The sequence below is a fragment of the Sycon ciliatum genome, chromosome 13, assembly GCF_964019385.1.
Source record: "Sycon ciliatum chromosome 13, ocSycCili1.1, whole genome shotgun sequence".
Lineage (NCBI taxonomy): Eukaryota > Metazoa > Porifera > Calcarea > Leucosolenida > Sycettidae > Sycon > Sycon ciliatum.
Genome location: NC_088655.1, coordinates 1,714,649 through 1,725,488, shown reverse-complemented (window position 1 = coordinate 1,725,488; position 10,840 = coordinate 1,714,649). Strand labels below are relative to the sequence as shown.

Sequence of the window (10,840 nt, the reverse complement as noted above, 5' to 3'; positions counted from 1 at the left end):
TGCGGTTGCTTGCACAAACACAAACATATACACACACACATACACACATACACACACGTTGAACCTTGAACGCCCATTGCCGAAGCAATAATAGGGATTGCTTCCTCTCATTGAGGCTCTAAACCCGAAATCTGCAGTATGGCGCATGTAACTTGAGGTCACCAAGATGACAGAACACTTTGTCACAGTTGTAGTTGGTCACTTGGTGCACGGGATGTCTGTGGCTTCTTTCTTCCCCCTTTGTTGACCATACTGAAACCAGGTGGATCTCTCCTGCGCTGTGTCATACCAGTCCACCTCAGACATACCGATGACAGTGAAGTCCGAGGACAAAACATCCCCCCAGGGCTTCTTCGGACCCTGTTGCGGGCGTTTGCAGGGCAGTTCCACGAACAGCCGCATGATCTGCTTGGGCAGCCTGGCCTCCTTCATCTGTGCCACATGACCAAGCCACTGCAGGCAGTGCTTCCTGATCACATCGGCCATGTCGACGTCCACCCCTGCCAGCTCACTCAGCAAGGCCGACGACAATCTCTCCTCCCATTGCTCATGACGAGCGATACCGAGAATTGCGCAAATACAATCATGGCGAAAGGTTCGGAGTCGGCAAATACGATTCACCTTTATGGGCCATGTCTCTGCACCATAGAGAAGAGCAGAAATGACAATAGCACGATACACCAGCAGCTTGGTGTGGACCGAGACATGTACGCACTGAAATATTGGAGACCTGAGAAAACCCAACAGCCTGGACGCCTGCGCCAAACGAGCAGCGAGGTTCGCCTCCACCGTTCACAAACACACACACACACACACACAACTACCCCCTCCCTCACACACACACACACACATTTAAACACACAGACACACACACACATACACATAAACACACACACACACGTGGCCGTATGCACAAGCACTCGCACACACCCATACAAAGCACAAATTGTGGTTCCTTGCACAATCACGCGCACACATGCCGATTGAAAGACGGGGTGCGGTTGCTTTCACAAAACTCATACACACACGCACACACACACACATACACACACATACACACACACACAAACGCACCCCCCCCCCCCCACACACACACACTCACACACACTCACACCCCCCCCCCCCCGAAACCACACACACACGAACACACACACACACACACACACACACGAACACATACAGACGAACACACACACACACACACACACACACACTCACACACACACACACACACACACACACACAGACGCACGCACGCATGCAAGCACGCATACACGTACACACTAAAACACAGAGTGTGGTTGCTTGCCCAGACTCTCATACACCCAGAGAATAGTTGATTGCACAAACACGCACAAACCCAGCCATAAACACAGGGTGTGGTTGCTTGCACGTACGCACACACACACACACACACACACACACACACACACACACACACACACACACACACACACACACACTCATACACACACACACACTCATACACACACACACACACCAGTCCTGTCCTGTAGAGCCACTACCACTAGGGTCACGTGGGCCCCGGAGGGGCAGCAGAGAGAGAGAGAAAGAGCACGCCACCCGATGGCGCTCCAGATGCGAGACTAGTCGGAACCGGCGAGAGCAGATACACATATGCCGGAACTTGTCTCGTTCTCTGGCCGTTGGTCACACACACACACACACACACACACACCCCACAGGCACACAATGTCCACGAGCAAAAACAACCACACGAAGAAAGTGTAGGCGATTGACCACCCACACACACGCATGCTAGCAAGGTGTTGGCGCAAACGTGCGCAAACACAATCGCGCACACAGACGCGCACATGATCGTACCCATGCACACGCGCAGGCGCACACACGCGCAAGCACACAAAGTGAGGGTGCTGGCACACGTACACACACTTGTGCAGACACACATACACATCTGGCCCTGGTCCAGGTAAACACTGCCATTACGGTCACGTGTCCCCTTGCGGGGCCGACAACATGGAAACGACGAGCTACGGCAGAAAGTCGGAAGTCCGCCGAGTGGTCGTGGACCATGTTAAATTGGTACCACGAGAGAACCATCTCTGGCAGCTATGGATTTGGAAGCCACGAGTAGAGCGGTAGCACCGACCACATGCCCCACAGTGGGCCTTGCAACACACACACACACACACACACACACACACAAACACACACACACACACATACACACACACACACACACACACACACACACACACACACACACACACACATACACATAACCATCATAGCAACCTCTTTTAAATGCAATTCTCCATGATTACACAAGCTATGACAAAAAATAAACAAAATTACATATAGAACATTGTAAACACACATAGAAATTACTATCAGTTCATAAATCAATGATGAAAAAACAACATAGCATAGCAGTAGCAGCAGATATGATTATAGGCATGAAAACATCAGAAATCTATTCACAACAGTCCTCAACATTAGAGTAGTAAGCAGGCAAGCAGCAAGCAAAAACATCATATGTACAAGAAGAAAAGCAGGCAAAAAAACTATCGATGGTCAGGGTTTAGAGGTAGGGGGTATACAGGGGAACAAAACGATACAAACCTTTACATTGTCTCAAGAATTAACAACAAATTTACTGAGTTTACATGACTGTGTGGTCAAATTACAACACAACATACATTGTCACGATCACATTACACTCACACAACCAGTCTACATACTCACACACCATGCAAGCCACGCCGACGCCCCCACTCTGTGAACACAGTGACAAGTTGAGAACGTACATTCTCACTCAAGCCACAGCCACGCACCATCAGTATAGGTAACTGTGTACACACCTTCACTGCTTCAATGAATCTCAATTCATCATCCTCACTACCCACAAACACATTCCCACTCAACCACAACACTTTCAGCTGTGTACATTGCTCCAACATATCACAGAGTACACACAACGGTGCAGCACCATCACTATACATGTACTCGACATAGACATCGTGTACATTCTTACACTGACTAAGTGCACGGCACACCGACACAAAACCACTCACACCAACAGGGTTACCACTGACATACACAACCATAAGACTAGCAGACATGGCTGAAATCACTGAGGACAATGCCTGACCATCATGAATACCATTCACGCTTAGATCTAGTACCCGTACACTACTACACCTCTGTAAGCCTGCTGATAAGCTGGGAGTGACTACAACCGGAGAGGGTGACTACCTCCAAATCACTACATGTATAGCCACGCAGTAAAGAACTGAGAGCAACACATTCATGAGAAGAAAGCGAAACGCCATTGAGAATGAGCTTTGATGCAAGCATCGCACGAAAGAAAGGGTGTGTCCAGTTGCAGGACACACCGTGATACTCTGCATGCTCGTGATATGCCACCACAAGATGAACAAACAACCAACGGATAGGAGAATCCACATAATCAGGGGCAGCATCAGCTAGACTTACAATGGCAGAAGGAGCAGCTTGCAGGGATTCATGACTCAGCAGCATAGCAGCGGGATGAAGAAGACTCTCGCACGGCCGCGCCAGCTCGGCATCCACCTTGGATAGCGCTTCCAGCAGCACAGTGCCATTTGCAACACAGCCGTTCTCCATCCACACTGTCAGGAGAGTCTTTAAGAAAAGCGCGTCTGTGGGCTCTCGGCTGATGGGCATGGAACGGCGCACACGTTGCTGACCATGGCCCTTGCCACGGTCATGCCGAGGAATGAGGAGAATGTCGGCAAGGACTGTCATATCCTCAGCCTTCAGTACCTGGCAAAGTCGGTCGTGGACCTTTGCCATCTCCATCTCACACGTCAGGACACTTGAGTCGTTCCGCATGTCCTCGGCTAGCTTAGCGGCGGTGGCAGCACGTCTAGCGGCAGTAGCAGCATGTTTGATAGCCTCCGTAGTCGCGTTGGAAGCCCATTTCTGAAACCCCTTGCTGGCGTATCTGTCAGCTAGTTTGGTGGATTCGTCGGCTTCACTGCTAGGATCCAGCGGTATGGGGTCCGCGCACTGCACACGCCATTGCTCCTCCATGATGGTCAGCGACACGTCTTCCGGGCATAGAGCAATGAGAAACTTCCAGAACATTGCCATATGACCATCGTACGCGCCCAGTCGCCGTACCAGTGCAATGGCGTGATGTCTTTCTTGCACCACGCATTCTGCCTGGAACCATGCCGCCAGGAACTCCTGCAGTGACAGATGGCAGAAGCGGTATTGGCGAGCGTCCGTAGACATTGTGCCCTGGCATGTTTGCAGAAGACCCAAGCTCATTGCATCCTTGCTCAAGTGGGAGGTGATGATGTCGGACGTGTTGAACACCATCCTTTTCACCAGCAGCATGCGAAACGCAAAACGCCCCAGTTCCTGTAGCGACTGGACCACTTTGCTGAGTGCAAGTGAAATGGACTCGCAAACCGCACCACCGGCACGCTCTACGACTCGACGCAGTAACGATTCGTACAGGGATGCGCTGCACTTCCACACACCTTTGCTGGTCTTGAAAAGCTCACATGTTAGGGCTGCAAACATGGGAGTTGCCATAAGACATGACACATCCGGCTTGCTCTGCAGCTCTTCCAACAGAATTTCAGCGCGTTGTTTGCCGAGAACCTTCTCTGTGTACTCCTTCACGTGCTCCGGTGAGAAACCCAGTACTTGGATCTTCTGCTGATATTTGCCACACTGCGATAGTTGATATGCATCCTGGCATGGACGGCTTGTGACGATCACGTGTGTCTTCACCATGCCCTCACGTTTCAGCAAGTGTCTCATGAACTTACTGCAGCTGGCGAAATCACATTCATCCAAGCCATCCATGATGACACATAGACGGCTTGGAGAATCCTCGAAGTAGCTTGCTAGCTCCAGTATCTCAGTCTGCGACAGGCCCTGGGTGTCCAGTTTCACAGCCAACAGCTCAGCAAGACTAGTGGCAGCTCTCACCTCCTTTTCACGGAGCTCCAGTCCTACGACAAGATCGAATTCCTCCTGCCATAGTTCACCTCTGCTCCACAGGTATAGAACCATGAGCAGAAACACTGTGGTCTTGCCACTACCAGCAGATCCGTACACCAGTACATTCCGTAACACCTTGCCACAGAGATTTCTCGACTCGGTCGCTGTAGCTGCTGCTGCTGGTGCAGATTTTCCTGCTGCATGAGAAACGGCGTCAACACTTGAACCTGCGGCACAAAACAGGTTCTTCAATTCAATTCGATCGGCTTCGCTAAATTGCACTGCGTGTTCACGTCTCTCGGCATACGTCGAGAACGCTTCATCAAAGTCTCTTTTCAATTCCTTTTCAGACACAAAGGCCAAATTCACGAATATCTGTTCGAGCGGAATGTGATCATCAGAAGCGAGGCCGCCGCTCAGCTGAACTCCCGACTCTTCGGCCTGTTCCAACAACTTCTTTTTGGCTTTCACCAGTGAAGGCAGCAGAGCCCTGGGCTTTGCGCCAGGCCCCTCAGCCATAAGCTTCGACAGCACAACAGGTAGAATGTGTGTGAAAAGCGGAAACCTAGTTTGTCAGTTCAGTGCAGTTTCTCCGTAGACCTACTGTTCAGAGTTCAGTTTCTCAGTTCAGTGTTACCTGGTTACATGATGCGTGCAACACTCACTCTGACTCTAGACTAGTGCTCTGTCATACACTGATACAGCTATGCATGCACAACTCTGACTACCCAATGATTGTACTCCGGTTGTAGCAAGTACAGGTTCCTGCACGAGTACGAGGGCAGTACCGCGGAATCCAGCCCGCGCCGCGATAGCGGCAAGGGCTATAGCTGGATGAACAGCGGTAGATCTACTGCCGTGCTGGCGTGATATGGCGCCGAGTATGAGTGACTGGAACGTGTTTCCCGTGTGCACCCAAGCCAAATAAAGAGATCATGACAGACACACACCTGCATTGTGTTTTGTGATTTTTTCTGGTACTGTTTTTGTAGTAGTCCATACGTACGTCGTAGTGTTTTTTTTTTCTCGTGGTGCCATTGACATTGTCGACTGGGCATCGGGCATTCTGGCTGTTCTGTTCCTACGGATTTTTTCCACGTCTTCATCGGAAACATCGGCAAATTGCGCGGGTCCTGCAATTTGCTGAGCATTGCGCGCTTTGGTTGAGGCTCATCCGGCTCGTCCAAGATCTCCTTCGCGAGCGACTCCGCAATAAAAGTTTCAGTCTCTTCCTCAACTTTTCGGAGGAGCTCATTCACATCGCCGTATATCGTTCAACAAAGGGGCTTCTTTTCTCCCAGTTCCAGATGAAATGTTGGAGCGCCATGATGACAGTTGTGGTTGCAAACAGTCGCTCTTCTGCTTTAGACTTTTGTAGTTATTTTTTTAGTAACCAATGAAAGACCATGAAGTAGACAGTCAGTCCAGTGGCTACTGCCCGTCGTCAAGTGACGACGGGCAGTGGAATCCGTTCCTGCCCGTCGTCACTTGACGACGGGCAGTGGATCCAGTTCCATCCCCTTTAGCAGGCAGGCCCGCGCTTTCCAGCCCGCGCTGTTTGATCTGTCATTGGTCAACTCCAAGGCGACAATCACGTGACATACGGGAAGAGTGCATAACCTATCAGTTGTACTGCGACTGTGCGGTGCAGTCACACAGGCACACGCGGCACAGTCACATTCATTGTGTGGAACAGCTGGCAAAAAGGCACATGGACCATGTTTATGTATTTGTGCGGTAGATCTACAGATAGTGCAGTGACACATCATGTGCCTGTGTCCAGGGTCACCCATACAGACTGCGTGGTACAGCCCGGGCAACCTCAGAACTCAAGCAGGCAGATGCAGAATCATACCTACATGTATTCACAAGTCCGATATGAGTTTCAAGCGTGGGTGCATGTCAGAAAATGCAATCAAAACACTCGTAGTCGTGTTCGATCAGCCTACATCACAGCCCTTCGCGCTTCGCGCGGCGGGCTGTGATTTTAGGCGATCTCACACTCGTACTCTTGCTTGATTCCATACTGTAACCAATCATCTGGCTCTTGCTTGCTAATTGCTTGCTCTTGTCTGACAGTCAAGACTCAAGAATATCTTACACCGTGCAGTCCAGCTCACCTAGTACCTCTCTCTGGGGCCACTTTGCCAAGCCCGAGTGTTGCTTGCTTGAAGCCTAGTGCCAGTAGTGGCTAGCACTGTGTATATACCAATCTATAGTATGTTATGAATACGACATTGCACTTTGCAGCTCTCCTCTCTTTGCCAACACTTTGACAAGGCTCTTGATTGGAAAAGCTTTCTGTCTAAAGCCTTTCCATACTGGTGCTCGATGTTTTCAGTTTGGGGACACCAAAATTAGTGTACCGCTAAAGACACGTGGTCGACACGTTGTTGACACGTTGTTGACACTTTTTTGACCCGTGACCCAATTACCGGCCTACCAAGTGCCTTTGGCGACCGCTAACAGCAACTGTGGAACAGTGCAGTGCCCTTTTTGGAGCAACGTACGAGTAGTGCCCGTGGATTATGACCCCGCGACCCCAATCTACGTGGCGGTCCGCAATTCGCTACTTCATACTGACTGGCGTCCGGCATCGTCCCGAATTTGGCCGCAATCTGCTCTCGGGACCCCTATAGGGCTCCCTGACCTGCTCCATCTCCGCCATCGTCAATGTACTGCGCATCCACCCAGGCCAGGACTGCACTTACTTACGGGAAGGAGTATTTGCAAGATGGAACCTGGGAACTGGAAGACGACGAAGAAGAAGCGTGGGAATCCGGCGGCAATGGCTGGGATGTAAGTCCAACATCGCTGGTGCTAGAGTTGCCACTGCTTGCTTATAAGGGAATCGATTATGTGTGTTGCCTTTTCGGCTTTTCTGACGTCCTCCTCCGACTGTACTCCCAGGACTGAACTTACGGGAAGCTCGAAGGAGTGCTTCCAAGATGGGAGACGAAGAAGAAGAAGCCGCTGAATCCGGCGGCAATGGCTGGGATGTAAGTCCAACATTACTGGTGCTAGAGTTGCCACTGCTTGTTTATAAGGGATTCATGTGTGTTGCCCTTCTTTGCCTTCTCCCATGTTCTCCTCCGACTGTACTGGTGAACGCTGTCACATATGTTGCCCTTTCCAGGCAGTAGGGGGGGGGGGGGGGGGGCAGCACATCCTGGCATCCAGGAATGCTGGGTGGATTTATAGGCAATCTGACCTTTCCCCTTACTCCAATGATGGTGGTATGGATGGGGAGTTCTTGAACGTCCTCAGTCTGGTTAAAGTGAACTGTGCAACTCGGCAATAGCAGAGGACCAATGCCGATGCTCCTTCCTTTTTCTCTGTCACAGGCTGTGTTCTCGAGAAGAAGCGTTATTTCTGCATTCCAAGAAGGACGGCACAATGGTGAGTGGAACTTCGTGGGTGTGCAGCCTTGCTAGTTGAGTTGTAAATCAACCATTCTTCCTGTCTCTGACTTCTTCAATGTCTTCCTCAGTGTCGGACTGTCCGCGTCGCATTGAACTGGTCTGATGAGGCTGCTATTGCACACACAGTGAGGGAACTCCCATACGGGAACTCGGAAGTACTGCTACAGTACAGGTAAGATCGCCGTTGCTTATGTGCGTGCGCCGTTGTTGTCAACTTTTAAGCCAGATGTACTCGGACCTACATGCCATGGAGTCTGAAAGTAGTCAGCTGGCGAACTAGAGGTTTAGACGTTAGATGCGCTTGGTCAGCTTTTTCAGTTTCACAATAATAGAGAGGTTCTGCTATGTGAAACGTAGAGAAATCACGTAGAGAGCAGGTGTCTGGGTTAGAGTCTACGGCTTCGCGTGTTTTGGCTCCAGATTTCTATGCGGAGATGGGGTTCTCTACGCTCTGGCGCGGCACACGCAGAGAAAATGCGTACGGATTTGCTGGGTATCGATCAACTGCATGCAGAAAACTGCCAAATATGGAAGGGGAAATCCCCAGTACACATTCCACGTGACTTCTCTAGGTGAAACGTAGAGCAGAACAGCATTTCTTTACGTTACGGGAACGCGAAGAAAGTTCGCGTGATTCTTTGCGTCGCGTTCCGAAAACGTAGAGCAGAACCTCCCTAATGCATTGCACTCAGCACCACTTCTCGGAATATCTTGTCAGGATAGCTGTGGAACGCATCCTCCCCAGTGGGGGAACGGCAAATGTGCTGTTCATTTTAGACTTGCTTTTATGGTACGTACAAATCCCATTGAAAAGACATAGTGGAGACCAGAAGGCTGCAAATAGATGTTGGGAACCGCGAAGACCACCGTTCCTTGCCAAGTTCCCTGAGGGTGTGGAGGGGGGGGGGGAGAGCGGAGGAGGGACATTCCTGCACTGCTTAAATTAAAGGAGGATTCACAGGAGCATTTTCAGAAATTGCTTGTACATTTGTACCAGTTGTAACCGACAAACGCATTCTCATTGAGCTTTGACTTGAGGCACGTCAGCAGGCGCTGTTGCATCGCTGACGTCTTGTCGTGATTCTGTGAATGGTATTTTGTGCGAGTTTGCATCGCACGCAGAATCGCAGGTCGTGTCGCATTGCGCAGCACACTGCCAAATTGCTTCTGTGAATCCCACATGAATGGGAATTCCAATGGGAATGTAACCCCGATGATTTTCAACAGGTGTATTCCCGAGCTGCGCATCATACTGCAAAATTGCTCCTGTGCATGCAAGTGGATTTCACTGCTCTTCACAGTTTGGGAAATTCTCAATGATGACAATTCTGCGTGTGTGTGTACACCAGCCCTGAACATACATGTAGGTGACCCATTTGTGGTGTCTCATAGCCTACCTCACGACCTTATGCTTTATTTCTGCATCACTTGTATCTTGCAGGTACATCATCCCGTGACGACCACATCGAAGTCTGAATTTGAAGTGCGAAGATGCTTCAGCAACCCCTTCATATTTTTCCATTGCTTTTATTGTGCTTCTACTGTGCATGTGTGTAACTTGTGGGGTATGCATGTGATGACAATGTATGCCGGTGACACGGTCAGATTTTGTCCATGCGTGTAACGTACACCTGCATGCTATCGTTGAAAAGGATCTGCCACTTACGATCTTCGGACGAGTATCAGGTCAGCTTGGTTTTGTGTGGGCTGTACCAGATGCTGTTCATTTCTCTATCTGTTGGATATGTGACTTTCTGCAAGTTTCTGGTGTATGGTGGTCACAATCATTCTGTATTCACTGCTTCCATGATGTGGTCTGCAAACTACAATCCTTAGGCAAATTTCATCACGGTTTGCAATGTTGTGCTTTGGCCGCCAGCTTTAATACCTACACATTGTAGTTGAATTATTTTTGTTTCACAACTGACTTCCTGAAGTACGGTGGCCACTGCTTTGCATGGCATTATACAATGTTCATCAAGAATTTCCTGATTGGGTCGCGTGTGTGTGTGTGTGTGTGTGTGTGCGTGTGTGCGTGCCCATGTGTGTGTGCCATGTGCATGTCTGTGTTTGTCACAATGTGTCTCTGTGCGGGGTAGCGAGGTGGGGAGGGCTGGAATATATCAGTGTGCTATTGCAGTCGCATGGCTACATACAGTGCATCGCGCGCGTGCTCACCATGTTTATCTTCGGAGCTGGGCCGGGGTGGGGGAGGGAACAGAAAAAGAACTGAAATTACCCATATAAAAACCGCTCTCTGAGCGGTTCTGAAAAACCTCTACTGGTGCGGCCCCGTCGTAAAAGTAAGAAATTAGAACTGGTGCATTGTCCTCCCAAATGTGAACTGATCCACCTGAATCGCGATTGACGGGACCCGAACGCACCAGTAGCACGAGGCCGGGAGGGCACAGGGTCACAGCAGTGGGCCGGCGCCGTCG

General features: G+C 50.2%; 1 long non-coding RNA gene across 2 annotated transcripts; it reads left to right on the top strand.

The window, feature by feature from the left end:
• Positions 1-7,413: 7,413 nt before the first annotated feature.
• On the top strand, positions 7,414-10,377 carry LOC135829606 (uncharacterized). Of its 2 annotated transcripts, XR_010555871.1 has the most exons (5): positions 7,414-7,779; positions 7,891-7,979; positions 8,325-8,379; positions 8,471-8,574; positions 9,844-10,377. It is a non-coding gene; the product is annotated as an uncharacterized LOC135829606 (long non-coding RNA). The 2 variants fall into 2 exon arrangements; XR_010555870.1 differs by having other exon boundaries at positions 7,419-7,979.
• Positions 10,378-10,840: the final 463 nt, after the last annotated feature.